The 16,051-nt window shown below is 43.9% G+C and overlaps 1 protein-coding gene and 1 long non-coding RNA gene across 2 annotated transcripts in view; both read right to left on the reverse strand.

Moving 5' to 3' along the window:
- The window catches only part of jakmip1 (janus kinase and microtubule interacting protein 1), a 37,361-nt gene extending 33,115 nt beyond the window's left edge, over positions 1-4,246 (reverse strand). Inside the window, exon 1 of the mRNA XM_014199943.2 lies at positions 3,732-4,246. The gene's annotated coding sequence lies outside the window, so the exon portion shown is untranslated. The remainder of the gene's footprint in view (positions 1-3,731) is intronic.
- Positions 4,247-12,483: 8,237 nt separating this feature from the next.
- Positions 12,484-15,986, reverse strand: LOC123743106 (uncharacterized). The gene is made up of 5 exons (XR_006769870.1): positions 15,413-15,986; positions 15,133-15,197; positions 14,712-14,895; positions 13,571-13,650; positions 12,484-13,115 (listed from the first exon to the last, which is right to left on the reverse strand). It is a non-coding gene; the product is annotated as an uncharacterized lncRNA (long non-coding RNA).
- Positions 15,987-16,051: the final 65 nt, after the last annotated feature.

Below are 16,051 nucleotides of genomic sequence, written 5' to 3' on the forward strand. Positions count from 1 at the left end.
AGAGAGCAGGTTGTGGACTTACAGAACAGGTCTGGCCAGCCTCCAGGCCCAGGATTGGACCTGGCTTAGTCTGACTGACTGACTGACTTGTGACTACGCGTGACGGAGGGTCATTGGACATGTATCAATGTCTTCCATAGGGGGGGAAAGGAGGAAAAGTGACCAGGCAGAGGATGCTGAAACCCTTCTAATGGTAAGATAATGTGACAAATATACAAGAACTATAATAATAATAATAGACGTTTTTGACACATCTCTTCACTCTTGGACATTAACCACGTTTCCATTCACAGTTTTTAATACGAGTAAAGTTATACCGTAGAAACAAATATCACGGCAGCTGTGACGGAAACAGGTCGTTTCGGGTCCAACTTTATAAATTCCGACAAAATGTTCGTTTGACATGGTGGGATCTTTTTGTGTCGGTAAAATTAATTATGGAAGAACTGGCAGTAAAAACACCTTTAAGTTGCAAATATTGATATAATAACCATCAAATTGAAGGAAACTTGGAGTCATGCGATGACATGGTGTGTGCTCCTCCCACTACGACTCAGGAAACCATGCAGTTTTTTATGCTACAGATGAAATAAGTTATGATCAACTTCACAGGGTGGTGAAAGTGTACGGTATGCACTTGATGCTCGTTCCCAATAGATGTCAAGGGTCTTATTCTGATGACATGATGATCGATGCTTGACCAAAATATTCTCGCTCTAATCCATAATAATCTCATGTAAACTAACCTACTCACACTATCTGCAAGATGTTGGCTAGAGCGCATGTGCCAACCAAAAAATAGGCACATTTACTCATTTCAGATTTGTTTGATGTGATTTTCCCCTATAGACCCATTTGCGAAGTGGACCTGAAGGTGGTTCCTGGCATGCTGCCTCCATGGTCATACAAAATGGATGGGTAAATGATACGCCCCTAACACAACTTGTACACATACTGTAATATGATCATTTCTACAATGCAGTCCACCTGTACTGTCAGTACAGCATAGAAATGCTTCCCTTATCCAAATGGTGTGACAAAGGCATTTCTAACAGACCTGCTAAACTTTCTTTGTTGTTACTTTTAAGGTTGGAGTCAACAAGCAATAGCCTACCTCTGGAAGGCAGAGCCGAGAACCATTTGTCCGCCAGCTCGGGGAAAAGCTACACTGCTCACAGACCTGTGTAAGGTTCAATGTAATTGCATATAGTGGACACTTGCTGGACATTTGAAACTCTGTGTATTGGTCTTGTTTGAACACTTATTTTACATCTTATGTATTAGGGATAGGGAGGAGTGTTGGAAAAAGTACTCAATTGTCATACTTGAGTAAAAGTAAAGATACCTTAACAGAAAATGACTCAAGTAAAAGTCACCCAGTAAAATACTTGCGTAAAAGTCTAAAAGTATGTGTTTTTAAATGCACTAATTTACAATGATGGAAAAAGTACTCAATAGTCATACTTGAGCAAAAGTAAAAAGTCAAAGTAAACACTATACATCAAACCAGATGGCACAATTTCCTTGTTTTTCTATTTATGAACAGTCAGGGTCACACTCCAACACAATTTACAAACACATTATTTGTGTTTAGTGAGTCCACCAGAGCAGAGGCAGTAGGGATGACAACACGTTATATTAATAGGTGCATGAATTGTACCAATATTGCTGTCCTGCCTGAGCATTTGAAATGTAATGAGTACTTGTGGGTGTCAAAACATATTTGAGTAAAAAGTACATATTTTCTTCAGGAATGTACTGGAGTAAAAGTTGTCAAAAATATATATAGTAAAGTACAGAAGAAAACAAACTATTTGAGTAGTATTTCAAAGTATTTTTACTTAGTTACTTTACACCACTGATAAGGGAGGGTGGTGAGTGGAAAGGGAAGGGAAAGGGGAAACCTAGTCAGTTGCACAACAATGCATTCAACCGAAATGTGTCTTCCTCATTTAACCCAACCCCTCTGAATCAGAGGTGCGGGGGTGCTGCCTTAAATCGACGTCCACATCATCGGCGCACAGGGAGCAGTTGTTGTTAAGGGTTAACTGCCTTGGGGTATCAATGTGAACGTGTTTAAAATAAAGTGATTCAATACAACGATTTATCATAATAATCACAGTGACATTGGGTTATAGTTAACCCAACTGTGAGTTGATTAGATAACCCAATGCGCTGGGTTTTAAAACAATCTACTCAATGCATTGGGTTAAAATAACCCAAGGTGAGGTAGGTGCTATAATGAACCATGGTTGTGTTATTTTTAACCCATTTGTTTTTAGTGAGTACAAACAACTCTATATTCACAACAGTCCAAGTCATGATGGGAGCTGCAGTGTTGTGTAAAGAGAGGGGACGGAGGGCTCAACAGTATAATATTGCAGTCTATTAAAAGGACTGCTTGCTACTTACTGTATGTGATGATGGTACTATGCTGAATTTGATAGAGCAATGTGTGGGATTTAAATAGTAGCGTGTGTGTGTTCAGGGCCAGGACGATACCACTGTGCCAATATTTTCTACAAAATGTAAACACGAAGCAGACCAAACTCTTCGGTTCTTTAAAAACCTGCTGTATGTAAAAAGGTTTTGTGCTTTTGCTTGGAAAACAAATAAAATGTGGCTTTGGATGACAACCTAAGGATGTTTGTTTCCAACATCCACGCTATTTTCCTAAAGTTAAATCCGCTTCATATTTAGTTTCCTTGCCGCGCAACTAACGAGAATTGCGATACCGGTATCGCCCTGGCCCCAGCGTGCGCTTGTAGCAGCAGAAGCTATAGCAGTAGCAGCCTCTCATCCCCTCACACACATGATAAAGCATCCAGTAACCTCATTAAACCTGCCTCCATCTCTTGTTTTCTCCAACACTCTTACCCTACTCAAGGCTGGGGTGAGATGGGTAAGAGGTGAGGGGTGAGAAAGGGAGAGGGATACAGATCCAGCATTGAAAGCAAGGAGAAATAAAGTGAGAAAGGCAAGGCGGAGTGGGACATACATTAGACTCCATACCAAATGTATTAGAAGGGCAGGGATAAAAGGGCAGAGGTTGGGGTCAGGAGTTTAAGGGTTGGAGGAGAGGCAGTGAAGAGAGCAAATCGTCCAGGCAGCTGTTGCCCTAAAGATCCAATTAGCAAAGAGTCACATTTGATGCCAAATCTGGGTTTAGGTGCCCAAAGCACCTGCGGATCACCCCTTCTAATCACCATCATTAGTGATGTAAGCGGGACACATATGTTGTGTCCACTTGGAAAAATTATGTACATGCGTCCAGCTGTTTCAGGCAATATTACCGTATTCAGGCAATATTACAGTACGCTAGAGGAGATGGACATGTCAGATGGTCATGTAATATTGGAGATGGACATGTCCCTAGCACATCAGCTATTTAACCGCCACCAAATTTCGCCTAGGGGCCCCCAAATGTCTAGGGCCAGCCCTGCCGCAGACCACAACATCCATATGCATGGCCAAGATGGCTCTAAAAAGCTGAAGATCAGCAATCTGTCATGGCCATGTTGTAACATCAGCCGGCTAGACACAATATTACACGGACTCCGTGTAAAGAAGATACAATGTAAAGACGGAAGTATAGAGTTAGGTGATGACTGGCAGCGCTACCCGGATATCAGAGGATGTCGCCCGTTGCAGAAGCCACAGCCTGCCTGTCAGTTTGCGCACGTCACACAAATTCACCTACAGAGCTATCTGGCTGGCCAACATAAACTTACTTAAATGGTGTCAGTCATCAAGTGAGAGGTATTCTTGTCGGTCTGGTTAAACGTTGCTGGTTCTCATTCACTATGGCAGCGGTGCCTCGGCGTCGGTTTATAGAGCGCACTCTCACCTCGATTTGAGATGCTGTGCTGGGCGTTCTCTTTTTTCCATCGAGCAGGCGAGTTACAAACTTATCCTCTCAAATAGTCTGCTATGAATTAATCCCTTTATAAATAGCAGCGGATGGTAAAGTTTGGCCAAATGTAGGCTAAATTCCACTAAAACGTGGTGTCCGGACTGGATTAACGGTTTTGCGGTGGGCTTCTCTCTGCACGCTGGCACACACCACGCCTACACGACGTCAGTTTTCTCTCAAAACATTTCATCCAACAGCTCAGCTCTCCCGGTAATAAAATGGGAGATAAAAAACCAACGCTACGTGGACGTGGGAAAATCATGGACGTCGCCGGTAACGCAAAAGACACGCGACACCTGACTGCGTGTTCAGGAATGACACCGCACGGGAAGAGCGTGCGGGAGAAGCGTGCACCGTCATAGCAGGACGCCTGGTGGTCTGGCAATAAGCTGTTCAATTACGCATATATGATGCTATCCCCCTTGTCTTTAAGATGTGCTTAATAATGCACACAACCAGTCCTCTATCCTAATAATAGGCTATTGAATAACGATGATACCCAATTAACCTCTGACCCTTTGAAGTGGACTTAATGTGAGAAATGTGTGAGAAAAAAAACAACGTTATAGCTTAGGCACTGTTCCACTTCCTTCCCTAGTCCATTCTTTGCTCCTCCATCTGGTGAATGCTCATTCCAATGTCAATCAGGAGTGGGCAGTCAATGCAGCTATAGACTACCCGTTTGAATATTTGCGTTAGTGAACATCACCCAGCAGTATAAGTATCTAGTGAGAGTAAATAACAGCGTCTGCCTGAAGTCCCACAGTAGTGTGACTGTGACCCAGATTCCCTGGGCTTGGATGGATGCATTACTCACGCCCAGCTGCCTGTCTCTCTCTCTCTCTCTGCCTACTGCTGTGGTCTGTCTGAGTGGCGTTCAACACACAGACATACACACGCACAGACACCCACTAACAGACTCCACTGCACACGTTAGTGGCAGCATATGTAGTCCATCGCTGCAGGGCCATAGGAGGTTGGGAGGGTGAGTGTGGTTGGTAGGCTAGGCCTGATGCTGAGAACAGCACAATGAGGCTGCGTTTACACAGGCAGACCAATTCTGATCTTTTTTTCCACTAATTGTTCTTTTGAATAGTCACATCAGATCTTTTTCAGAGCTGATCTGATTGGTAAATAAGACCAATTAGTGAAAAATATCAGAATTGGGCTGCCAGGGAGAAAGCTGCATAACAGACGGAAGGAAGGGGAAGGGCTTTGGAGGGATGGTTTGAATGCGGGGCAGGCAGAGAGAGACTGACTAATAGTGAGTGTCGCTTTTCATCATTTTATGAATCGCTCTCCCAATTTTTTAAAACTTTATTTGTGTGCTGTGGAATGGGATGGGCATTTGAGGCTGTATTCAGTGTAGAAATAGTGGTGAGGGACGCTATAACTATTCTATTTTCCTATGGCTGTACTGAAAAGGAGCGGAGTGTAGAAACAAGCCTCTGTCTTAAACTTTACATAACCAGCTTAAGAATTCATGTGTGTGACAGTATGAGCTTAAATATATTCATGAGCGTTAACAATTTAAAATAATTACAAACCCGCTTCTTTAGTGACAGTCTGAAGGGCTCAGATGGGACCTGCGAGAGATTTGAGTTATATGGAGATTTAGATCATCAAATGAAGCTACTTATAGTGATCCTCCCTTCCCACCACTCTCTCTCCCTCTTTCCTACGCACAAACACGTCAAACATCCCTTGGACCCCTCTCTCTCTCCCCCATGTCCATGTTCTCAGGCAGTACAGTACAGGCTCTGAAACGTCGCCTTTTCCCAATGTTGATCCTAGTCCCACACCGTCACAGCCTGCCAGTAGTGATGTAATGCTTCATGTGTAGTAAATGAGGCTTCGTAGGCATGACTCACCCTCCATTACACAGACTACATGAGTCTGATGTTCCACATCCTTACCCAAAGCAGCGGCCAAAACACACACAGAACATAACTCAAACACACTGCACAGGCTACATATCGCTAAAGAAAGTGGTTGGGGTGCCATTTATTTATTTGTTCCTGTCCATTGAAAGACCGGACAGAATGTAAACATATCTGTCTGTGAGGAACGGTGTATGAGAACGGAACCATGGAAACGGAAACGTTCCATTACACATTCCAGTACTGTTCTTTACTTTACAAATACACTTTTACACCTTCCTCAGCTAGCGTCATAACACAGACTTAGAATATCTAGATGAAAAGCTGCTGTGTGGCCAGTGCAAGGAACAAAATGTGGGCTCAGGGTGGAATGGGTATATTTGCTTCAGTGGTAGGAAAGTAAACAACCCTTGCAGCGCGTTTATTAGCATACTAGGCAAACATTTAACAAAGCCTGTACATTCTGTACACGGAGTGTACAAAACATTAAGAACACCGTTCTAATATTGAGTTGCTTTCTTGAATAAGGCAGCTCCAAAATGCAGATGTTTCAGCCTAGTTCAGTGCTTTCTGTGGTGGTGGGACAGCCAGTGGAAAATACAGAGCGTAGGGGTTGGTTTTGTTCTCTAGTTGCGCCGTGATTGGCTCAGTGTTCTGTCACTCATGGGGACGCCACAAAATCTATGGGGAGAGCTCGAAAATTCAAGCCCCTTGGGTGCTGCCATAGATTTACATTAGAAGTGCCCATCCAAGAAGGCTCAAGGTCATTGGCCACAGATAAAATTACGTCAAATCACGTTATATCTACCGTAGCTTTGATTGGACTAATCATGTCAACATCATACTTTCAAAATCTTAGCTAGCAAGCAGTTATCATCATGAATCAATTCGACAATATACTGGCAAATCATTACAATCCTTGTCATATGAAGAGAAATTATAGATTAAACTTATCGGTGCTCATCGGCCATAAACGTTACACAACAAGTTGGAAATCGCAAATTCAACAATGAGTGGTTTGGAAGGAATCAGTGGCTAACTGCAAGCTTTGTAAAGCAATCACTAGCCTGCTATTCAGTGGAGAGTGTGTGTGGTCTAAGTCTGGGTTTAAGGGTCTCTTTTCCAAGCTTAAAACGATAAACATTTACTCGCAACACACCATGGGCCAGAAAAGGTTGAATACATTGACCATGCTGTCAATCCAGCATGACTTCTGCCGCGTTCAAAACAACTGAAACTCGGAAATGGGAAATCTCAGACTTCAGTGAGTTGAAGACAACTGGGAACTCTGGGGGGAAAAAAACTAGCTTCGACTGGGAAAATACATTGTGAACGGTCATCCAACTCGGAATTCCAAGTCAGGAACTTGGGCCTCTTTCTAGAGCTCCGACCTGAAGATCACTGATGTCATGATTCAACCTTGTTTTTTCCCCCCCCAGAGTTAACAGTTGTCTTGAAAGCAGCATACATCCAGAGAATGCCAGACTTTGATGACAAAATTTGCCCACAAGGACCGCCGTGCCACCTTCCTGTTCCAGTGAGCACAGCACAACAAGGTGAGTCCAAAAATGTATTGTATGCTGCTGCATAAATGATGTAATATACCAGGGAGATATTTATACTGTAGCTAAGAAAGTTATACTAAGTATATGTTGTATACTAAGCTGTTAGTAGCCCATGTGCCTCACCCTAATAATTTGGTCCCTTTCACCCTCATAACTTTGCATACTGTTCTGACTTGGTGGTGCACATGTAGGTGTCAAGGGAAACCCTACTTCAAGTCTCAGAGCGAGTGACGTCACCGATTGAAACGCTATTAGCGCGCACCACCGCTAACTAACTAGCCATTTCACATCGGTTACATAGGCTGTAGCCTGTTTTTGAGAAATGTAATCATCAAATATTGTAAGAGCTTTCATTGTCTGTTTATATGCCCCCTTTACTTATCCTACGGTTCTGACTTGGTATACAAGGAGAATACTGTAAGGCCGGGCCAGGTTCTGAATTCTGTGCTGTACATTTCAAAAGTGCTGAACAAATAGTTATATTGACTACGCCTGTCCAAGCTCGCTCATTAATGTCTAATTGAAATTACGGATTGCCTCATCCGCTCATCATTCCCTTATGCCATAGTTTGTACAGTACATCTCAATTGTCAGTAGAGATTACATTTGTTTAAGCAAGTCAGCCATATCAGCTATGTTTTTTTAAAAGGCAAAATTAGGCTCAGTGAACTGTTTCACTGCCAGACAAGGCTCTGCTGGCAGTCAGGTGTAGCAGTTGTAAGGATTCACACCATGGTGCTGAAAAGAAAGCTCTGCTGTTGGGACAACTTTATGTAGGCCCTAACAGTTTGTGGGCACCTTTTGTCACAATTATAGTGCAATTAATGCACTGTTTAGTGTTGTGTTGTGGCATTGCTGGCATGCATCTAAAAAACATTTTGGGAGTTTGCCCCACCAAGATTTACATGCTAAAATTGCCACTGACTGGAAATAATGTTTTTTAGAAAAGCTGCTAACGAAGCTACACTCCAAAGCACACACTCACTAGCAACAAACATAGCTGGTGCGTAGCAACAGTTTACAAAAGACCCCTGGCTGCAAGAACTGACTCATCGCTCAAAACAAACAAAACCGTCCCAGAAACAAAGAAACACTCAAATCGACAAAGAGAACAAAAAACAGACATGAAAAGCTGCCAACCGACGGCCCCTTGGGGTCCTTGTTTAAAGTGTGGCCCTTCTGTTTCCCTGGCTTCATCCTTTATTCTCATCTTCCTCCTCATTATCACATCTCCCAGAGCCTAAAAATAGAAGCAGATCAATATGGAGAAGTGAGGCTGCTCGCCGCACCGGCGATCTAACAGCAAGCAACATCTCACGTTGGCACACAGCCTCAGCTGGGTGTCCTGTTATAATATAAAAGCTCTCTGAGCACTTGGAAAAGCAGTATGTAAATTCTATCCATCATTATCAAGGCAGCATCTCAGTCACAAATTACCACTGCTGCTGTGGTACCCAGGCTTTGTTCCATTCTGAAAAAACAGCACACTTCCCTACAAAGGGAACTTCAAAGGGTGGGTAGTGGACACTAGGGGCGCATTCCATAGAATGTTGGTAATGGATACAAATATTTAACTACTCCGTCACTGTCCACTCTAACACAAACCCTGGTTGGTTGCTATAGTTACCTGAGGTTCCCTTCTTCCTGGAGCCTGTTTCTGGAGCCTGTTTCTGTAGAGGCGCGTTAACTAGAGGAGGTCAGTACTGGTAGATCAGTACAGTAAATACTATAACTCACTTTATATATTTACAGTACCAGTCAGAATAATAGTGAAGACATCAAAACTATGAAATAACACATATGGAATCATGTAGTAACCAAAAAAGGGTTAAACAAATCAAAATATATTTTATATTTGAGATTCTTCAAAGTATCCACCCTTTGCCTTGATGAAAGGTTTGCACACTCTTGGCATTCTCTCAACCAGCTTCATGAGGTAGTCACCTGGAATACATTTCAATTAACAGGTCTGCCTTGTTAAAAGTTAATTTGTGGAATTTCTTTCCTTCTTAATGTGTTTGAGCCAAGCAGTTGTATTGTGACAAGGTAGGAGTGGTATACAGAAGATAGCCCTATTTGGTAAAAGATCAAGTCCATATTATGGCAAGAACAGCTCAAATAAGCAAAGAGAAATGACAGTCCATCATTACTTTAAGACATGAAGTTTCCTCAAGTGCAGTCGCAAAACCATCAAGCGCTATGATGAAACTGGCTTGCATGAGGACTGCCACAGGAAAGGAAGACCCACAGTTACCTCTGCTGCTGATAAGTTCATTAGAGTTAACTGCACCTCAGAAATTGCAGCCCAAATAAATGCTTCACAGAGTTCAAGTAACAGACACATCTCAACATCAACTGTTCAGAGAAGACTGCGTGAATCAGGCCTTCATGGTCAAATTGCCTCAAAGAAACCACTACTAAGGGACACCAATAAGAAGAAGAGACTTGCTTGGGCCAAGAAACATTGGCAATAGACATTAGAGTGTTGGAAATATGTCTAAATTTTAGATTTTTGGTTCCAACCGCCGTGTCTTTGTGAGAAGCAGAGTAGGTGAACGGATGAACTCCGCATGTGTGGTTCCCACCGTGAAGCATGGAGGAGGAGGTGTGATGGTGCTTTGCTGGTGATAATGTCAGTTATTTATTTGGAATTCAAGGCACCAGCATGGCTACCACAGCATTCTGCAGGGATATGCCATCCCATCTGGTTTGCACTTAGTGGGACTATCATTTTTTTTCCCCCAACAGGACAATGACCTCCCGAGTGGCACAGTGGTCTAAGGCACAGCATCTCAGTGCTAGAGGTGTCACTACAGACCCTGGTTTGATCCCAGGCTGCATCATAGTCCCATAGGGCGGTGCACAATTGGCCCAGTGTTGTCCGGGTTAGCGGAGGGTTTGGCCATGGTAGGTAGTCATTGTAAAGTAAGAATTTGTTCTGAACTGACTTGCCTGGTTAAATAAAGGTAAAATACACCTCCAGGCTGTGTAATTTGACCAAGAAGCAGAGTGGTGGTGCTGCATCAGATGACCTGGCCTCCACAATCACCCGACCTCAACCCAATTGAGATGGTATGCGTGAAGGAAAAGCAGCCAACAAGTGCTCAGCATATGTGGGAACTCCTTCAAGACTGTTGGAAAAGTATTCCTCATGAAGCTGGTTGAGAGAATGCCAAGAGTGTGCAAAACTGTCATCAAGGCAAAGGATGGCTACTTTGAAGAATCTCAAATGTAAAATATATTTTGATTTGTTTAACACCTTTTTGGTTACTACATGATTTCATTTGTGTTATTTCATAGTTTTGATATATTCAAAACTATGAATAGTAAAAGTAGTAAAAATAAAGAAAAACCCTAGAATGAGTAAGTGTCCCCAAACTTTTGACTGGTATTGTATATATATATAAACAAAAAGGTCATATTTCTGTTATCATAGTCTTATCTTTTTCTTCACCTCCAGTCCTCCCTGACCACTGAATTGCATAATAGGTGACATCAATACGGTGATTGCCTAACATGAGGCTTGATCCTGTCCTATCGTCTTAAATCAGTCACCACCCGACAGGGATAAGGAAAGGATGATAGACTCTCTTACCCTTCTATGAGCTCTTTTGTCTGGACTTAAACACTACTGTGATCTCTACCATGAGCCATTAACTTGATGCCAACTCCAGCATTGCTGTCACGCAAATGGAACCCTCCCTAGCCTTGCTGGGTGTAGACCTAACACCCTGCTGGAGATTAGCACAATGAAAGGGATTGGACTCATACGAAGCAAATTATTCTAAACCTCGGGCTTGAGATTATTACCCAATACATGGAAAAATGTGTATGTGGGTGTGTTTAACAGAGTTTGAATGGAAAGTGCCACAGCAGAAAATACCCTCATCCCCTCTAACTGCATTGCACTAATCTAGTAATCAGGTTAATTTATAACTACCTCAATAGAACTGCTGTTAAGAAATGAATCCCCCTCTCATTCCTTCTTTCTGACTCTCTTTTTCCATCTCTCTCATTCACCCACATTCATTCTCTCTCCCTCTGTCATTCATGTCTCCCTCCATCATCCCTTCCCTCTCGCGTCCTTACCCCTCTCTCTTTAAATATACACACAATCCTCTCTTTCTCTCTCCTTCCTCTCTCCATCCCTTTGTTACCTCTGGCTGTGTGAAAAAGTAATGGTTCCATGGTGAGGGTAGGGAGCTGACAGTCCAGGCTCTCCCTGGAGGCCCTGAGAACCTGGAGCTCAAACTCCAAACACTCCTTACGCTCCTACTAATGGCGAGGGAGCGAGAGAGGAGGAAAGTGAGAGAAAAAAAGAGAGGCCAACCTAAAACAAAATGAATATGAACACTGTCTGTTGAGCATAAGGATTCTACAATGGGACACAGTACACAGTAACACTTCAATTCACTATTGTTTGAGTGGTGAGGTTACTATGGAGTCATGGGAAAGCTGGTCCTTGACCTGAGCATGACCCCGGCTGCAGGCTATTTAGCTCCGCCCTCAGCTGATCCTGTCTCCGAGGTAACTGAGGTAATATGTACATGTAGGTAGAGTTAATAAAGTGACTATGCATAGATGATAATAACAGAGAGTAGCAGCGGTGTAAAAGAGGGGCGGAGGGGGGGGCAATGCAAATAGTCTGGGTAGCCATTTGATTAGATGTTCAGGAGTCTTATGGCTTGGGGGTAGAAGCTGTTTAGAAGCCTCTTGGAACTAGACTTGGCGCTCCGGTACCGCTTGCTGTGCGGTAGCAGAGAGAACAGTCTATGACTAGGGTGGCTGGAGTCTTTGACAATTTTTAGGGCCTTCCTCTAACACCGCCTGGTATAGAGGTCCTGGATGGCAGGAAGCTTTGCCCCAGTGATGTAATGGGCCGTACGCACTATCCTCTGTAGTGCCTTGCGGTCGGAGGCCGAACAGTTGCCATACCAGGCAGTGATGCAAGCAGTCAGGATGCTCTCGATGGTGCAGCTGTAGAACCTTTTGAGGATCTGAGGACTCATGCCAAATCTTTTCAGTCTCCCGAGGGGGAATAGGTTTTTTCGGGCCATCTTCACGACTTCTGTGCATGTGCGGGATCCTCTACTTGTTGCACAGTGTCGTAGAGATCAGGCTAGTCTGACATAAATGGTATTTGTTTAATAAAGTTATATCAAAGCTGAATCAATGTCTGCAAGATCACTTATTGATTCTATATAACATAACCAAATATAATAGCATAGTATAAGGTTACCGTAAGACAGAAAACAACCTAATTTCTTATGAAACTTTAGGATGTTTGTGCAAATGGTCACATTTATGTGCTGTGATTGAAACTAAACACAGGTAGACTATCCGACAGATTGAATTTTAGAGCAGTTGGTGGAAACAATCACTGTCCATAATTCAAAACAACACCGTATAACTCAAGATCTAAATTCAGGTAAAGAAACACATGCGCAGAACGTGATTCGGCTCTTCAGCTCTGGGGAAAACGGATCCAGGCAGGCGGGACGGGACGGGGAGGTTAGCTATGGATCCGCAGCTTCAGCCTTTTTAGAAATGGGCTTTGTCCAAGTCATAAATGTGGTCATGGCAATTAGCGGTCAGTGCTGGTCAGTATGTGTCTGAGCAGCAGCTCCTGCGGCACACTGATGTCCAGAGAGGACAGACCCAACGTACGAGCCAACTCTGCCTCCTCTTCCTCACCCACAGGGCTTCTCTCCATCCCTGGAGCATGCTGCCGGCTGCCTCTGTCCTTCTCAAACTCCTCTGAGCAGAAACACACACAAAGCTTTCAAAATAAACATAGAAAACAGTAAGCATTCTCAACAGCACTTTGAAAAGAGAACACAACTGACTTGAGCCCTCTACAGCCACTTACTGGTGAAACACTGCTATTGCATCAGCTTACAAAAAAAACACTTGCAGAGAACGAAATTGCATATGTACCACCCCTTCGCATGCACACACACAGGAACATACGCACACACACGCAGACACGTACACACATACAGACCTGTGAGGGCCTCCCAAGAGTCCTCCTGACAACAACAACCACCAACAGCAATCATCTTAGAGCACATCTAATTACATAACTACTACACCCTAGAGTCTAGACACTATGTAACACACACACAAGAGCTCTTCACAATGAGAGTAACATCTCCTCTCCCAAAAAAACGAGTGTGTTTATGTTCGGATGTGTGTGTGTGTGCATCTCTCACCCTGTTGTTGGAACTCTGGGGGCAGTTAACCCTCTCTGAGGTTGCCTCTTCTTTGCCTTTGGCCACCCACCTTTACGTTTCTATGGCAAAAAACAACATCCATAAAAAAACGTTGTTGCAGTAGTCCTGGACTTCCTGACGGGCTGACCCCAGGTGGTGAAGGTAGGAAACAACACCTCCACTTCGCTGATCCTCAACACAGGGGCCCCACAAGGGTGCGTGCTCAGCCCCCTCCTGTACTCCCTGTTCACCCATGACTGCGTTGCCACGCACGCCTCCAACTCAATCACGACACAACAATGACGAGACAGCCTACAGAGAGGAGGTGAGAGCCCTGGGAGAGTGGTGACAGGAAAATAACCTCTCACTCAATGTAGACAAAACAAAGGATCTGATTGTGGAGGGACCACGCCCCTATGGGACCGCGGTGGAGCAGTTGGAAAGCTTCAAGTTCCTCGCCATACACATCACTGACGATCTGAAATGGTCCACCCACACAGACAGTATGATGAAGAAGGCGCAACAGCACCTCTTCAACCTCAGGATGCTGAAGAAATTTGGCTTGGCACCTAAAACCCTCACACACTTTTACAGATGCACAACAGAGAGCATTCTGTCGAGCTGTATCACTGCCTGGTACGGCAACTGCACCACCAGCAACCGTAGGGCTCTTCAGAGGGTGGTGCGGTCTACCCAACGCATCATTGGGGGCAAACTACCTGCCCTCCAGGACACCTACACCACCCGATGTCACAGGAAGATCATCAAGGACAACAACCACCCAAGCCACTGCCTGTTCACCCCACTATCATCCAGAAGGCGAGTCCAGTATAGGTGCATCAATGCTGGGCCCGAGAGACTGAAAAACAGCTTCTATCTCAAGGCAATCAGATTGTTAAATAGCCATCACTAGGCTGCTTCCACCTGGTTACGTATCCGTGCACCTTTGAGGCTGCTGCCCCATATACATAGACTTGAATTGTTGTTTGTATTGTTGTGAAGTGTTAGATATTACTGCACTTTTGGAGCTAGAAACACAAGCATTTCGCTACACCCACAATAACATCTGCTAAACATGTGTATGTGACAAATAAAATTTGACTTGATTTGAATTGCAACAGCTTTTGTAAGTATGATTTACCTGTGTGTATGGAGATGAGTGTTATTGCATTCTCTCCACCTTTGGCTCAATCTGTGTATAAGACTCCAGTGGTTCCTGGTCCTCCTCCAGTAGCAGACAGGGGGCAGGGGGGGGAGACAGGGGAGCTCCACACTGGCATGTAGGGATGACATGTCATTCTCCAGCAGAAGGGGTTGTGGATGTGCTGTTGTGAATATGCAGATTAACAGTTTATGTAGTTCTGTACTTGAGCTGTTTTCTATTGATGTTCTGTATTATGTCATGTTTCATGTTTTGTGTGAACCCCAGGAAGTGTAGCTGCTGCTTTCGCAACAGTTAATGGGGATCCTAATAAAATACCAAACACACACAATATTATTCTCATCATCATTATGATCATGTGACACAGGTTTGAAGATGTTTCTACATGGGCTGCTCTTACCATCTGACTGCAGTTCAATCCCTGCCTCTGAGGTGAACTGACCCAGGTAGGACACACATACAATTCTGAGAAGCAAAAGAAAATAACATGCAGTGCATTAAACGGTTCTCAGAACTGGCACAACTAAACTCCGTATACTGACTGTCAACACATGAATAAATAATCTGCAAAATGAAATAACATCAACACTCGAATGCCTTACGCTGTGTTAAAGCGTGCATTGCAGTAACTGAGATCCACAAATGATTTAAAAAATAAATAAAAAAAGATTGGCACTCACTCCCCGGCCCACCTCTACTGACAGTCCACATTCTGGACGGACAAGGTGACAGGTGCCCCATTGATGAAGGCGACACTTGGAGGTGTTCCCGGAATCACCTGCGAGCCCAGCGCCAGGTGCAATGTCGCGGCGGCCAAGGTGGGCACCGGGACGAGAGCGAACCCATGGTAGAAGATACGAGAGACCTCGGTGATTGTCGCCGGGCTCAGCGTCAGCTCAAGGCTCGGACATTGGCAATTCCCTGCGAACAAGGAGTCAGCCACATGATGAAGTAGCCAGGAAGAGCAATCGAGCATGGAGCTATGTAAACTTCAGTGGAACATTTCCATAGGGAGAATCTCTGGATGTTTTTACAATGTAATTCTTATGGCATGGTGTGACTGACGCATTTACATTTTACGCGTACATGAACGTATGTATAGTTGTATAGTATAGTTGAATAGTATATGTATAGTTCTTATCGATGCATGTAGGCTATGGCACATAAATCATGTTAGGAAAATATATAAAGACGTCATCCAAGCAATCTATTCTCTGCACGACAATATTTCGACGGTATACTGGTGAAGCCTGAAAGAGAAAGCTCGGGAAATGTCGACTTCCTGTATCAGTAGCCAATCATATTAAGAGAATATGAAG

The sequence above is a fragment of the Salmo salar genome, chromosome ssa05 (assembly GCF_905237065.1).
Source record: "Salmo salar chromosome ssa05, Ssal_v3.1, whole genome shotgun sequence".
NCBI lineage: Eukaryota > Metazoa > Chordata > Actinopteri > Salmoniformes > Salmonidae > Salmo > Salmo salar.